The sequence below is a fragment of the Mustela putorius genome, unplaced genomic scaffold (assembly GCF_011764305.1).
Source record: "Mustela putorius furo isolate JIRA1106 unplaced genomic scaffold, ASM1176430v1.1 tig00003923_pilon_pilon_pilon, whole genome shotgun sequence".
NCBI classification, from domain to species: Eukaryota; Metazoa; Chordata; class Mammalia; order Carnivora; family Mustelidae; genus Mustela; species Mustela putorius.
In genome coordinates this window covers 12026339-12041821 of record NW_025422068.1, presented here as the reverse complement: position 1 = coordinate 12041821, position 15483 = coordinate 12026339, and the positions used below count along the sequence as shown (strand labels likewise).

The 15483-nt window shown below is 44.6% G+C and overlaps 1 protein-coding gene across 8 annotated transcripts in view; it reads left to right on the top strand.

Moving 5' to 3' along the window:
* The first annotated feature begins 4391 nt into the window (after positions 1 to 4391).
* The window catches only part of PGBD2 (piggyBac transposable element derived 2), a 34382-nt gene continuing 23290 nt past the window's right edge, over positions 4392 to 15483 (top strand). For 2 of the 8 annotated variants that reach the window (XM_004780223.3, XM_013049815.2), the window contains exons 1-2: positions 4392 to 4566; positions 11305 to 11418. The gene's annotated coding sequence lies outside the window, so the exon portion shown is untranslated. Of the gene's footprint in view, positions 4567 to 11304; positions 12604 to 13324; positions 13379 to 14040; positions 14180 to 15483 lie in introns of those variants that run through there. The other 6 variants (XM_013049818.2, XM_004780222.3, XM_045069282.1 and 3 more) reach the window with 5 other exon arrangements.

The following is a 15483-nucleotide window of genomic DNA, read 5'->3' as shown; positions in this document are numbered from 1 at the left end:
GAAGAAAATTATTGTCAAAGAATTCATTGTTTTAGGCAAGGTTGCCCTCCTAAGGGGAACAGAGGGTGTGTATCATTAAATTTCCTAATGCCAACCAAGAAATCCCCATGGTGACTGGTTAAAGGTTACATATCTTGGGGTGGGGGGCGAGGTTTGAAACTGTACTCAAGTTCTTCAAGCATGTGTATATCTGCTGGGTAAATGAGTAGGAAAACTACCTTGTCCTTAGGACAATGCTTCTTGTTACTGCATTCTTTGATGTAACAACTTGCTATTTCTGCTTGTATGTCGATCTTGAATCTTTTGAGCTTTTACAAGATGTAAAAAATATATAACCCTATAAAAACTGTTCATTCTCCAGAGCACTTTCTTCTTTGTGAAGATCATGTTTCCTGGGCAGCTGTCTTAACCTGGGATCAAATAAAACTTTCTTTCTGTTAGAGATTCTAAAGGCTTGTTCATTTTGGAAACTCACTTTTATGTCCTGCCTTATTTGGGGGCTCCCAACCTGATGGTTATCAACCCAAATTGCTCAGGACACAAAATAAGCTTAGTAAGATTTTGTTTTTGCTAGATATCTGCAACTGTTAGGACTATCATTCTTAGACATAAAATAAGCAGATGTGCTGCAAAGTGGGATGTTTGACTCTAGAATTTAAAAATCCCATTTGCGACAACATGGATGGAACTAGAGCGTATCATGCTTAGTGAAATAAGTCAAGCAGAGAAAGACAACTATCATATGATCTCCCTGATATGAAGAAGTGGTGATGCAACATGGAGGCTTAAGTGGGTAGGAGAAGAATAAATGAAACAAGATGGGATTGGGAGGGAGACAAACCATAAGTGACTCTTAATCTCACAAAACAAACTGAGGGTTGCTGGGGGGAGGGGGTTTGGGAGAAGGGGGTGGGATTATGGACACTGGGGAGGGTATGTGCTTTGGTGAGTGCTGTGAAGTATGTAAACCTGGTGATTCACACACCTGTACCCCTGGGAATAAAAATATATGTTTATAAAAAATAAAAAATTAATTAAAAAAAATCCCATTAGCTAAGTCTTTGGGTTTCTCAGACCTGAACTAATACCTAACAGGGATGGGCTACATGGTTAATGTTTGTGCATGTTTTACAGGGTACCTTGTTGCATGGAAGTTTTCTTGACATCGGTGGGCAACCTAGTACCAATCTAACCCTTTCCATGACCCACCTATCCTATCACAGAAGTCTTCTTGAGGTGGAAAGTGCTATAATAGACTTTAAGTGCTCAACCCATGCCTACCAATATTTGCAGCTTTTTGGCTTCTGAGATCCCCACTAGCAATAGCCCTTATCTACATAAAACAAGACAAACAAACACGTGCACCTTAATGTATTGGCAGTAACGAAGAGATGTTAGTGCATCCTGGGCAGACATTGTGTGCACACCATCATCAATTCCCATGGAATCGTGGTCTGAAAGGTCAGGTGTTTGGCTCTGGGCTGACCCTCTGCCAGTTCAGTTGTGCTCCAGGCAAATACACAAGCTCAACTGGCTCTGGGGATAACTGCCTGCCAGCTCAAGTTGGTGTGCCCTTTAAAAGACTGCCAATTAGACTGGGAGCTCAAACGCAAAAAGGAGTGGAACTCAAAACTCAGAAGCACTTACCTATAGTTCTTGGAAATATGAGAAAGACAGTGACGTCAAAGGGGTGATAGAGAGCTTGCCCATTTTTCGTCTTGTCCCTGAAAGCTGCAGAAGCTTGCTTCCAATCCCACTGCTGCTACCAAATCTGTTAAATAACAGAAACTCAACAGAGTAAATTTTAAAAATCTGATTGGTTTTATTGATTGATCGATGAATCAGGCAGCATCCCATCTGGTAAGTAGAGGGGAGCTCCAAGGGCTACAGAAAAGGAAATGTTTTCAAAGATAAGGAGGGAGTGGGGAAAAAAAGGGAACTATTAGCTAAGAACCCATTGTTTCAAGCAAATGCGTCCTTCCAAGGAGAACTGAAGGGATCTGTCAGTATATTTCCTAGTGCTGACCAGGAAATCCCCATTGTCAACTGGCTGAAGGCTCTATTTCTGTGATTGAAACCACAATTAGGATAGGCATTGAGCATTGCTTTACTGATTTGAGGCCTCAACCTAAATGACACCATATTGAGCCTATGATTTTCTTTTTAACAACAATGACAAAACAAACAATAAACAGCTTAAGGAGAGAAGCGAATGTAAAACCTCTGCTACCTGGCTTTCTTGGATGTTTAACATAGGTCATTCCCAAGAATATCTGTGTTTAGAGAAATTCTTTAAGGCCAAGTCATCCTTTTCTGTGAAGTACACTGTCCCATGTATCTTATAAAGCAGTGATTCTCAAGGTGTGAAGGTAAGGGAGGGTTGGGGTGAGGGGGGGATTTTGCTTCCCCAATGTTAAAAAGAAAGCTACAGGCTCACTTAGATTGAGTCCCTAAATTGGGGATTAATACTAATCTAATTGCAGTTTAGAGGCAGCTGGCTAACTCAGCCAGTAGCGCATACGGTAGGGTTCTTGATCTTAGGGTTGTGGGTTCGAGCCCCACATTGGGTGTGGAGATTACTTAAAAAAATATAAAATCTTAAAAAAAAAAGAAATTGCAAACAAAAAATATTCAAAACAAAACTTGCAGTTTCAACTCTCCCAGAAATGTAGTCTTTACCAGTAAGTTGGGAATTTTTTGGATCAGTGCCAGTCTTCTCCATGGGCCTTCTCTCCATCCCTCAAAGGCAGGAGAGGTCCACTGCAGATAGAGTCCTTGCCTTTCCCCTCACAAGGAAAAGAAGTCTTTCCCAGAACAATCCTTTTTTTTTTTTTTTTTTTTTTTTTGCTAAAAGCTTTCTTGCCCCACTTTCCTTCTATAATGGCCTTCCATTTTGCATAATTTCTCATAGCGTCCTTCTATTTGCTAGATGGTATGCTGCCCGATTTGTGAATTATTTAATAAAGCCAAGTACATCTTTCAAATGAACTCAGTTGACTTTTTTATTTAACACTGCGGACACTGGAGACATATTTAGTGGTCATAATTGGAGGGATAAGGGGGTAGTGCTACTGACATTGAGTGGGCAGAGACAAGGGGTGTTCAAATATACTACCATCAAAATGGCCAGATTTAGCAAACAAAAATACACATGGGGTAGCGTGTCCAAATAAAATACAGAACTGGGATATCTCAGTCATTAAGCCTCTGCCTTCAGCTCAGGTCTTGATCCCAGGGTCCTGGGATGGAGCCGCGCACTGGGAGGGGTCCTTGCTCTGGGAGAAGCCTGCTTCTCCCTCACCCACTCCCCCTGCTTGTGTTCCCTCTCTTGAGGTCTCTCTCTGTCAAATAAATACAATCTTTAAAAGCGACGAATTGTAAATCAACACTTGTTTACCTGGAAATCAAACTTAACGAGTTTTATCCGGTGATTTCACGCCTCATGCACAGGACAGGCCCCCACCACAAAGACTTCTCCCCGCCAACCCGTCCCGACTGCAGGGGTTAGGAGACCCCGCCACAGAGCAGTTGTCTTGGAAACCTGGTCTGCACCCACACCGCCCCAGGGAGGCAGGGCGCGCATTGCGGGGCCCCTCCGTCTCTCCCCCCACAGAGCTCCAGGATTTGCTCTTCCATCGAGTTCCCAGGTGAAGCCGCCGCTGGTCTGGGGCCCGCACAGGCCCACCGCTCCCCGAAGCGGTTCGTCTTGGGGCGAGTGTGGAGCCAGAGGACACCGTGAAGCCGAAGAATAGGGAAGGCAGAGGCAGGGTTTTACTCGCAACCGGGAGGAAACCGGGTGTCTCTGGACAGCACAACCGGGCAAGCGTGAAGAGACGGGAGCGCGCACATTCGTGAAGCGGATTTCGCAGGGCCTCTGGCGCGGCAGCGGGCACAAGCCGTGCCGAGCCGACAGGTGCAGGTCAGCCCCGCGGGCCACCCAGGCCGGCACCGTTGGCTCTGCGGGAATCCTGCGGGGCCGGTGCCCTCGGTCCTGCATCGGAGCGCTCCGACCCTGCAAGGGCGACTCAGGCACGGGCGCCCCAGCGGCCTTCCTGGCCACCGACGCGCTGTGCCCTGCACGACCGGGTGCGTCGCGGTCGCCGCTGACGTGGTCCGGCGAGATGGCCCGGCGACCTCGAAGGGCCGTCTCACGCTGAGAAGCGGAAGGCTGACTTTTCCCGGAGTCCTCCCTGCCCCCCCGACGTCTTTCCGTCGGCAGACCTCGCCTCCCAGACAGAAAGACGGTTTCGCGCCCTGCGAGCCGCCGCGACAGCAGCGTCGAAGCCGCACTGCGAGCGAGCGGGGCGGGCAGAGTCGGTACTTCCCAGTCCGCCGAGGAACTTTGCAGTTCCCTCTAGGCTCCGCGGAGGCCCCGGCCTCTCGGTGGTTGCTCGGAACGGGGGCTTGGCTGGGGGCGTGGCTGGGGGCGTGGTCCAGAAGGCGAGCCCAGGCGCCGCGAGCGCTCTCGTGCCGGACGTTGCGCGGCCGCGACGCCCCGGGCTGGCACGGCGGGGCGCTCCGGACTGGTTGCCCCGCGGTGGGAGGCCTCGGCTGCTCCGCGCTCAGGTAGGCGTTGGCCCGCCCGAGTCGCTGACCTGCCCCGGTTTGGGTGCGTGAGCGGCAGGGCCTGGCGTTGCGTTTTCTCAACGGTGCCCGAGGCACTGGCCTACCCGGCCTAGCGCGCGGGGGGCGGGCTGGAGGGACTGGTCCAGGGACAATGGGCGTCCGGGCCCCCGAGCTGCCGGGGCCGAACGGAGGCGCTCCCGCTGCGGGGCGGACTCAGCCGAGGCGACCCGAGACCCTGCGGGCAGCCGGGGTGCTCTGACGCAGGGTGCACCGGGCAGCGGTGGCCGGGACTTGCGGGCCGCGTCGGGGCTGCGGTGGGGCCTGCTGGGCGCCGATCTCGGGCCGCATCCCCCACCCCCGCCCAGCGAAGGGGTGGCTGCGCGACCCGCCGGATGCGGGCATCGCTGGCGCTCCTGCCGCCTCTGCCTGCCTCTGCGAGTGGACTGTCCTTTGTTTCCTTCTTCCCTTCTTCGTAGGCCGGTGTGGTGGGCAGAGCTGGGGGCGCGGTGTCGCCTATAGGCTTCTCCGGAGCCCGCTGGCACGTGGCGCAACTTGGAGGCGTTTACATTTATAAAATGTCTTATTTTTATTTTTTTTAAATTCTTTTTGAAATAACTTCACAATTAAAAAAAAAGTTGAGAAACGAGTACGAAAGTTTTCTCAGTAGTATTCCCTTAGACTCCCCAGATGTTAACGTCTAATTTAACAGACCAGGAAGACGAGGACACTCAGTCACATCGACAGGTTTTATTCAGATATGTCTGCTCCTGTCTCCTCTCTGTTCCTTTTTTGTGGTACAGGATCCAAGTCAGGATTTAGTTGCATTTAAATGCATTAAATACATTTAGTTGCATTGTCTTGTCTCCCTGAAAAAATTACATTTTTTTTAAAGATTTTATTTATTTATTTGACAGAGAGAGATCACAAGTAGGCAGAGAGGCAGGCAGAGAGAGAGGAGGAAGCAGGCTCCCTGCTGAGCAGAGAGCCCGATGTGGGACTCGATCCCAGGACCCTGAGATCATGACCTGAGCCAAAGGCAGCAGCTTAACCCACTGAGCCACCCAGGCACCCCCCAAAAATTACATTTTAAACAGGGGAGGCCCTTGTAACTCCCCAAGACCCTTCAGTGTGGTCTTGGAAGCGCCAAGTCTCAAATCAAAGGGTCTTTTCAAATTGCTTCGTGCCAGGCCCAAGAGACAATGTCCGGCAAGACATCTGGGCAGTTTTGGCACCGGTGGTCACCCTCTGTGCCCTGACCCATCTAGTCCTAACCTCGTAGCCCATCCTGGTTCTCCTCCTACTTCTCAGACCTACCTGCTTCTGTCCTGGTATCTCTGAAGATCCCGTCCTTGGCCATCTTCTCTTACCATCTGGACAGTTTCCCTGGGTGATCTCTTGTGGCTTCGAGGATTCTTGTGGTTTTGAGCATACCACAAATCCTCAGAATACTCACCTGTTTATGATTGCGGCCCAGGCCATTTCTATGTTCCAAACTCAGATAGCCTGTGGCCTACGCAGTGGCTTTACAGGCTATCTCAAAAGCATTTCTGCCTTGATATGAGCATATCTCAGCTTGAACTCACGCACATCTGGTCCTCTTCTAGTGCCCCCAGATTCTGTGAATGATGCCACCCTACCCTAGCCACTCAGCCACTCCTGGGGAAGGCCTCCCTGATGAGCTTTTTCACTACCCCAGTCAATCCAGATTTGGTTTCCTTTTTGAACCCTCCCTGGGCTGGCCCACTTTTCTCCTTGGGAACCCGTCTCCCTGTGCTTTCTTTGGTGCCCTCATTCAGTTGTCCACACCAGAATCACACTAAGCTTATTAAAATGTATATGTGATTGTCCATACTCTGCCTATAATCTTTTAAAATTTCCCTTTACTTAAAAAGGAAGAAAGAAAGAAAGATAAATTAAGATAAGACCATTAAGTATAAAGAACAAACTGATGGTTATCAGAAGGGATGGGGGTAGGTGCATGGGTTAAGTAGGGGATGGGGATTAAGGAGAGCAGTTGTGATGAGTATCAGATGATCTATGTGGAATTACTGAATCACTATATTGTGTATGTGAAACTAGTATAACACTATTAACTAACTAGGATTAACATAAAAACAAAATTAACGACGCACAAGTAAATAAAATTTCCCCTTGCTGTAGGACAAAGGTAAGACTTCTTAAGTCTTCAAGGCCTCATTTCAGAATTGCTGGTCCAGTCTCTTCCTGTACCCTCTTCCTCAGGTTCCCTGCTCTGCTCTGACTGGCTTTGCTTCTCTCCTGACTTGCTTTTCTGCCTACGGGGATTCTGTTCCCTGTGTGCTCAGGGAGTTCTTACTCTTCCTTGTAGATCCCCATCTAGTCATCCCTTCCTTAGGGAAGTTTTCTGTGACCTCCCTAACTAGGTCCTGTTGTGCGGATCCTAATCTCTATCATCTTCTCTCCTTGGTAGCTCTGTTAAAGTAGCCGTTTTAGACAGACATGCTTAGGACCTGGTAGACACTTTTGATGTTTGCCAAATCAATGAGGACGTGTAGGGGTATGCAATCTGGTTACTCAACAGCCTCTGTCTGAACATTGTTGGGAATTTGCATAGTATATAGGGGCACTGTGTACCCTCGTTCCATTTTTCTGCTGGTACTGTCAGGCAGGGCAAGAAGGAGACATACAAGAGGGAATGGAGAGCCTAGAGAGAATAGCCAGAGGACCATTGAAAAGGAGAGGTGACGTCTACTGCCCTTCTTGCTTAGTTTCCCTTTCCGTCAGGGTTGAATCCGCTGTCTTACCTGACTCTATTGACAGACTTGACTCTCTCCTACTCTTCCATTTCCTATGCATGTTTTAGAGAATCTTTACAAATGTATTTTGGTTAGGGTCAATGATATGTCAGTAGTCCTAGTTCTGTTCTAAACAGCTGACTCAGAGTCAGAAGGTGAAGTGGAAATGAAGGCCTGATGGAGGAGGAGTTGGGTTGGGTGGCCGGAATGATGGCTGCTCTGTGGTGTGAGTTGTTCAGTTCAGCAAGTACTCACTGGGGGCATGCCAGGAGCTGTGTTGGCTTCTGGGGATAGAAAGGTGAACAAATTCTGCAGCTGCCTGGCCAGGGAGCACATGGTGGGGTCAGCATGTGATAAGGTGAAAACCATATGAGAGGAACCCTTGACTTGGAGAAGGACGTTGCCCAGCCAGCTGAGGCAGGGGCTAGGTGGGGGAGCCCTGGAAACTAGTCTGGGTGGTGGCCTTGACCTAATTCCAGGACCCTTGCAATTGTGACCTGGGGAGGTTCTCAGCAGGGTGTGAGGATGGGCCTGCAGTCACAGTGACTGGGTGGGGGCTGTCACTGAGTGCTGGTGAATGGAAGAGGACAGAGGACCGCCTGGGGCACAACAGAGAAAAAGGTATTGAGATAAACTATTGCTGAGGAGGGGGTGGCTGAAGTGGTAGCACAGATCACACTCTCTGACCCCAAACCAGCCAGACATGTTTGAATTTTATCAAAGTCATACTAAAGCACCCCCAATCAAACACAGAATTTCTGCAGCAAAATGTATGGATATCTGCAGTTAGGAATAGAAATAGACATTCCAAAGAGCCTCCCATCATTTTAGATTTTGCTGTCAGAGTGTTGCCAAATTTTGAAGAAATGTTCAGTTTTCCCAGCATTTTTGACTTGTGGGAATTGTGGGTGAGGGGTTGTGGATTTGAAATGATAGCAAATGTTTATAGAGCATCCACTCTATGTGAAGCTTATAGAACTTCACATGCACTGACTTTTGTCCTCATAACAACCCTACTCGGTACCTGGAAGATCCCTTTGTAGAGGTGAAATGAGGGTACAGACAGGGTCAGCGACTTGCCTATAGTCACAGAGCCCACAACTCTTGGCTTTGTCGTCTACATTCTTACCAGGCTGCTAACTTGTGAATGGGACGTGAGGAGAGGGTTTGAAGGACCAGGTCTTTCTCCCACTCTTCAGTCACCTAGCATCTATAACCAGCCTGCCCAAGTGCCCAGGAAGGTCAGAAGGGAAAGGAGGTGGGAGCCCCCTAGAGGTGGACTCAGATTCACCGAGGGCCCATGGGGACTCTTTTCCATGATGCTGTATCTTGTGGTCTGGTTGGGCAGTGAGTTTTCCTCAAAAGCTGTAGGGGAAGTTACATGCAGCGCCAAGTAGAGCAGAGAGAGGAGGAGGTGAGATGGTGAGAGCCGCTGTGCATAAGCTGCGATGTGGGCAGGCTGGGCTTTGAGAAATAAGGATTCTGTAAGGAGATTCTTCTTGAGACTCTAGAGTGGGGAGATGACTGTTCTCTAATTTTCTTCCACCTGCTGCGCAAGATACATTGTTCTGGAACACCCCAGATGAACACTTTCTGCAGACCACTGCCCACCTGGGGGCACTGAGCAGGTCACCCTGGTAGTATTTGCTCACGTGTGTGCTAGTATCTCAGTTTCTTTGTGTGTACATGTGTGAGCGTGCAAATATATATATATTATATATATATTTATATATAAAATATGCATTTTGTGTATATTTTGCATGCATTATATATCAGCAGGAATAATGAAACAACTGAATATCCCACTCAGTTTAAGAAATAGAACCTTATAGGGTCCCTGGGTGGCTCACTTGGTTAAGCTCTGCCTTTGGCTTAGGCCATGGTGCCATGGTCCTGGGATCGAGTCCCACGGCAGGCTCCCCTTGCACTGTGGAGAGTGCTTCTTCCTCTGCTTGCTGTTCCCCCTGCTTGTGCTCTCCCTCTCTCTGTCAAATAAATAAATAAATAAAATCTTAAAAAAAAAAATGGAACTTTACTAAAACCTTAGAAATCCTCTGTGTGTCTGCAAATTGTATCTTTTCTCTTCCAGAGGTAATCACTATCCTCAAGCTCCTTTTAATCACTTCCTTGCTTTTCTTTAAAGTTTTACCATGTGTATATATGTGTTTGCAGATTGTATATTTATAATATATATATATATTAGTTTTTTTATGTTAGTTTATATTTTATTAGTTTATATTCTATATATTTAGTTTATATTCTATATATTTCTATATATTTAATATATATTACATAATATATATTAGTTTTGTTTAACTTTTTGGTCCTTATAAAACGAAGCATGTAGCAAGCTTTCTGGTTTGTTTTGCTCAGTGTATTTTTGGGATTTGTTCATGGGTGTGTGTGGCTACAGTTCTTCATTTACTTTTTCTGTCGTATTCTACTGCATCTGTTCCAGTGATGGCCATTTGGGCCATCTCTGGTTTCTGCTATCACAGATAAACAGTGTTGGAGTGGGCGTTCTTGTCCCGGTCTCCTTGTGCACAGAGACGGTAGTTCTACTAGAGCAGTGGTTATTTAGTAGGGTGGGGGGGCATGAGGAGGGGAAAATGCTGTCAAGGAGACAGGGAGATACTTTGAGTTGTCATACCTAGCAGGGGGGGAGCTACTGTATCTAACCGGTAGAGACCACCCATGCTGCTAAACATTCTATGATGTCCAGGACAGCTTCCCATCTCTTCCACCCCTCCCACGCAATAAAGAATTGTTCAGCTTCAGGTGTCAGTGCTAAGGCTGAGAACGTGGGCTCCAGAGAGATACCTGGGCCAAACTGCTGGTTTAGGTGGTGTTCAGCTTTATTGGATACTAATGCATTGTTTACACTCCTTTTAAGCTGGTATAGCCACTCTGGAAAACAGTATGGATGTTTCTCAAAAAGTGAAAAATGGAACTCTACCCTATGACCCACCAATTGCACTAAAGGTATTTCCCCAAAACCGAAGGGGCACATGCACCCCAGTGTTTATAGCAGCAATGTCCACAATAGCCAAACTGTGGAAAGAGCCCAGATGTCCATTGACAGATGAATGGATAAAGAAGATGTAGTGTATGTTAGTTTATGTTAGTTTATAACATAGTGTGTATATGTGTGTGTGTGTGTATATATATATGTATAATGGAATATTATTCAGCCATCAAAATATGAAATCTTACCATGTAGTGTGTGTGTGTGTATATATATATATATATATATATATATATATATATATAATGGAATATTACTCAGCCACCAAAATATGAAATTTTACCATTTGCAGCAACATGGATAGAACTAGAGGGTATTGTGCTAAGTGAAATAAGTCAATCAGGGAGAGACAATTATATGATTTCACTCATGTCAAATTTAGGAAAGAAAACAGGATCATAGGGGAAAGGAGGGGGAAAAAATAAGACAAAATCAGAGAGGGAGAAAAACCGTGAGAGACTCTTAACTCTAGGAAGCAGAGAGTTGCTGGAGGGGAGGTAAGTGAGAGGATGTGGTAACTGGGTGATGGGCATTAAGGATTTTTTTTTTAATGCAACTGGTAAATTACTAAATCTACTTCTGAAACAAACAAAATTGCCAGCCTAGTATATGTGAAATGGTATCTCAATTGTTTTTAAATTTTTTATTTCATGTATAGTAATGAGATTTTCATGTTTGTGTGCTGTTTGTATTTCCTTTGAGGGGTGCGTCCTGATATTCTTTTGCCCATTTCCCTGTTGTGTTAATTGTGTTTTTCTTAATTGTTCCTATGATTTCTTTTTATGTCTTAAGTTCTTTATAGCTCCTAGATACTAACTCCTTATATCTGTTACAGATAAGTCATTCTATTTATGAGTTTCTCCTGATGAACCAAAAAGTTCTTCATTTAAATGTGGTATAATTTGTCAATCATTTTCTTATGGTTAACATTTTCTGCAGATAGATGTGGTTCCTGCTGGTTCTCCAGGGAGATGTGACTCCCTTTAGGACCACATCCAGGCAAGACAGGAACTGGATCACAGTTCTCCTTCAGGGTCCACAGCTGGGACTAAGGTGAGCAGGTCGGCCTCCGGAGTCTTGGATAAGTGTGTTTCCTCTTGGTTCCCTGGGCTTCCTCTTAGACTGAGGCAGAGAGAGGTTGAAACCAAGTCTCTGGGCAGAGTAAGGGTCTGTAGCAGACACTGCTGTTGGTGGGCCTAATGCTAGAAGCATGGATGGGGATTGCTGGGTCCCTAGGTGAGCAGGACTAAGGGCAGGGCTAGGAGCTTGGACACAGAGCTGCTTTGGAATCCATAGTCTAGTCCAAGGCTGGCAGGCCTGTTACTGAGGTGTGTACAGTGTGGTTCTTCCTGAGTTTCTTGGTCCATGGGACTGGTTGCAGGAGTACTGCCAAGCAGACCTGGAGCTAACTCCCTAGAGAGTTGGGGCTACTTTTGGAGAGCTTGCCACCAGAGTCCTGGCCTGTCTTTTCAAAGAAGTGCTTCTTAGTCTTGGGGTTCACTCAGGTTTTGAAGCCTCCTACCTGGATCCCAAAGCTCATACAAAAGCACTTCTTCCATGGTTGGCTGCTATATTTGTGTAGGGAGACAAGCTGGGGCCTTTCCGTTCTGCCATCTTGCTGATATCACTGCTGTTTATTTAGAATAGACTCATGTCAGTTCTGCTGTTCAAGTCTCAGTAATTTTGTCTGCTTGATCATTAATCTCTGGAAGAGTATATTGAAATCTATATTATTGTGATAGATTTGTTGGTGTCTACAGTTAATTTCTATTTTGAAGTGGTTATTAAATGCATACAATTTAAAATTATTCTATCCTTATAGTGAGTCAAAAACTCTTTCCCGTGAAGTAACCTTTTTTTCCTCTGATAATGCTTCTCTGTATTTTTAATTATACAAATTAGCATAAAATAAAATGTACAGTCTTAACCACTTCTCAGTAGTATTAAGTATGTTCACCTTGCTGTGCAGCCAATCTTCAGAATATTTTTGTTTTGCAGCATTGAAACTCTGTCCCCATTAAACATCATCTTCCCATTTCCCTCTCCTCCCTCCACTGGTAACCACCATTCTACTTTCTGTTTCTATGAATTTAAGTACTATAGAAACCTCATGTAAATAGAATCATACAGTGTTTGTCTTTTCATGGCCTGTTCATATCATTTAGCATGTCCTTAAGTTTCAGCCATGCTGTAACACGTGACTGGATTTCCTTCCTTTGGGGTGAATGATAGTCCACTGTAAGTATGGGTAAATGATAGTCCACTGTAAGGGGTGGGTGAATGATAGGGGTGAATGATAGGAGAATTCACATGATAGTCCACTGTAAGTATATACCACATTTTCTTCCATTCATCTTTAATGGACATTTGAGTTGCCCCTACCTCTTGGCTATGATGAACAGTGCTGCTGTGAAGATGGATGTCTCTTGGATGTCCTGCTTTCAGTTCTTTAAACTGCATGCTCAAAAGTAAGATTGCTGGATCATATGGTAGTTCTCTATTTTTAATTTTTCGAGGGACTACCAGACTGTTTACATAGTGGTTGCACCATTTTACATTCCTATCAGCAAAGCACAAGTGTTCTCATTTTCCATAGCCTCACCAACATTTCTTATTTTCTTTTTAATAGTGATCATCCCAATGGGTGTGAGGTGATACCTTATTGTGGTAGTGGTTTGCATTTTACTAATGATTAGTGATGTTGAACGTCATTTCATATGCTTATTGGCCATTTGTATATCTTCTTTGGAGAAATGTCCACACAGGTTCTTTGCCCGTGTTTTGATTGGGTCACTTATTTTTTTTGCTGTTGTCGGAGTTATTTGTGTATTAACTTCTTGTCAAATAATATGATTTACAAATATTTTCCCCATTCCATTAGTTGTTGAAAGACCCTAGAGGACCCGCACCCAAGGACGCACTCACAGACCACTGGATGCAATAAGCAAGAGGATTTTATTCGGGCATGCTCGGACTCCCAGGGACACTTGACCATGAAATCCGCGAGGGATGGGTCAGTGTCTGAGAGCCCCGATCTGTTTCGGGAGTCCCTTAATATAGAATTTTACAGTCCATTACATCAGAGCCCTCACTTTTCTAGCCAGTAATTTCAAAGCATTACAGGAAGGCCTACACATAGGTAGCCAATCCTTTAAAACCAACCATACATTCTGGCCAGTCACCGTTCAGGTAGTGTACAGTAGAGGGTACGTGTTGAATTGCACGTTTCTAACCTTTATCCGTATACGTGCTGAACCGCACGTCTCCAGCCTTGGTACGGGAGGCAACCCTTATCAATTTTACTTAGTAGTAGGGGAAATTCTTAACAGGGGAAGGGTATAACTTTATTTGATTACACAGCGAACGAGGGTTTAAGCAATTTTTCATTTCTTAGCAAAGCATTAGAAGCATTATTATACAGAAGCCAGAAACAGCTGGGTTAAACACAGATTTTTGCTACTCGTTATCCTGTTATGCTGCTTGCTGACTCCCTTATCTATGGTCAGCTGGCCACAGTTTCTTAGTTAGCATAAGCTGGTTATTAAAAGAATGTTAAAACTTATAGGCTATACTATAGTTCTGACCTGGGGTCCTTCATTGTCTCTTCACTCTCTTGATTGTATCCTTTGATGCACATTTAATATTTGCTTTTTTGCTGGTGCTTTGGTTTCATAGTCAAGAAATCATTGAGAGATACTGTAGGACTGCAGGAGCTGCTGACCACCCGCAGGCGTGCGCTGACCACCCGCAGGCGCCTGCGAAACAATAAAGAACCTCTTGCTGTTTGCATCCTGTGGCAGTGTTGAATTCTTGGGTAAGGGGATCCGCAGGTCTTTCAATACAATATTCTGAATCTTTACACTGTGTTATCTTTGAAGAATTTTATAATTTTAACTCTTATGTTTAGGTCTTTCCTTTTAAAATATTTTATTTACTTATTTGACAGAAAGAGACATAGCGAGAGAGGGAACACAAGCAGGGGGAGTGGGAGAGGAAGAGCAGACTTCCCACCCAACAGGGAGGCTTTATCCCAGGATCCTGGGACCATGACCTGAGCCAAAGGCAGATGCTTAAAAGTTGAGCCACCCAGGCGCCCCTTATTTAGGTCTTTGATACATTTTGAGTTAATCTTTGTATATGATGTAAAAGCCCATTTTTATTCTTTTGCATGTAGATACCTAGTTTTTTTTTTTAACACCATTTATTATAGAGACTGTCCTTTCCCTATTGAGTAGTTTTTACATCCTTTTTGAAGATAACCTGACCATATATGTGAGGGTTTATTTCTGGCTCTGTTACAATTAACTAGTCTCTGTATCTGTCATTATACCAGTATCACACTGTTTTGACTTCTTTAGCTTTGTAATATGTACTGAAATGAGGAAATGTGAATTCTCCTACTTTGTTCTTCCTTTCCAGAATTATTTTGGCTATTTGGAGTATCTTGATACCAAATGATTTTAGGATGGATTTTTCTATTTCTAGAAAAAAAAAAATATATATATATATATATCCCCAATATTTTGGGATTTTGATAGAGATTGCATTGAACCTGTAGATTACTTTGGGCAGTATCGAGGTCTTTGATGTTAAGTATACAAACCCATAAACACAAGATATCTTTCTATTTTTGTGTATTTTTTAAAAATTACTTTATGTTTTGTTGTTTTCAGTGTATAGTTCTTGCAACCTCTTTGGTTAGGATTATTCCTAAATATTTATTCTTTTCAATATTATGGTAAATGGAGTTGTGTTCCTAATTTCTACTTTAAGTTGTTCATTGTTAATGTATAGAAATGCAACTAATTTTTGATATGTTGATTTTGACTTCTGCAGCTTTGCTGAACTTACTTATTCTGACTTTTTAAAAAAATCTTTACATGTAAGATCATGTTACCTGCGAATGGATAATTCTACTTCTTTCTTTCCAGTTTGGATGCCTTTTATTTCTTTTCCTTGCCTAATTGCTCTGGCTAAGACTTCTAGTACTATGTTTAACAGAAAGGCCAGAAGAAACAACTTTATCTTGATCTTGTTTTTAGAGGAAAAGCTTTCAGTCTTTCACTATTTTGTATATTAGCTGTGATTTTTTTTTCTATTTCATTTTTATTATGTTCA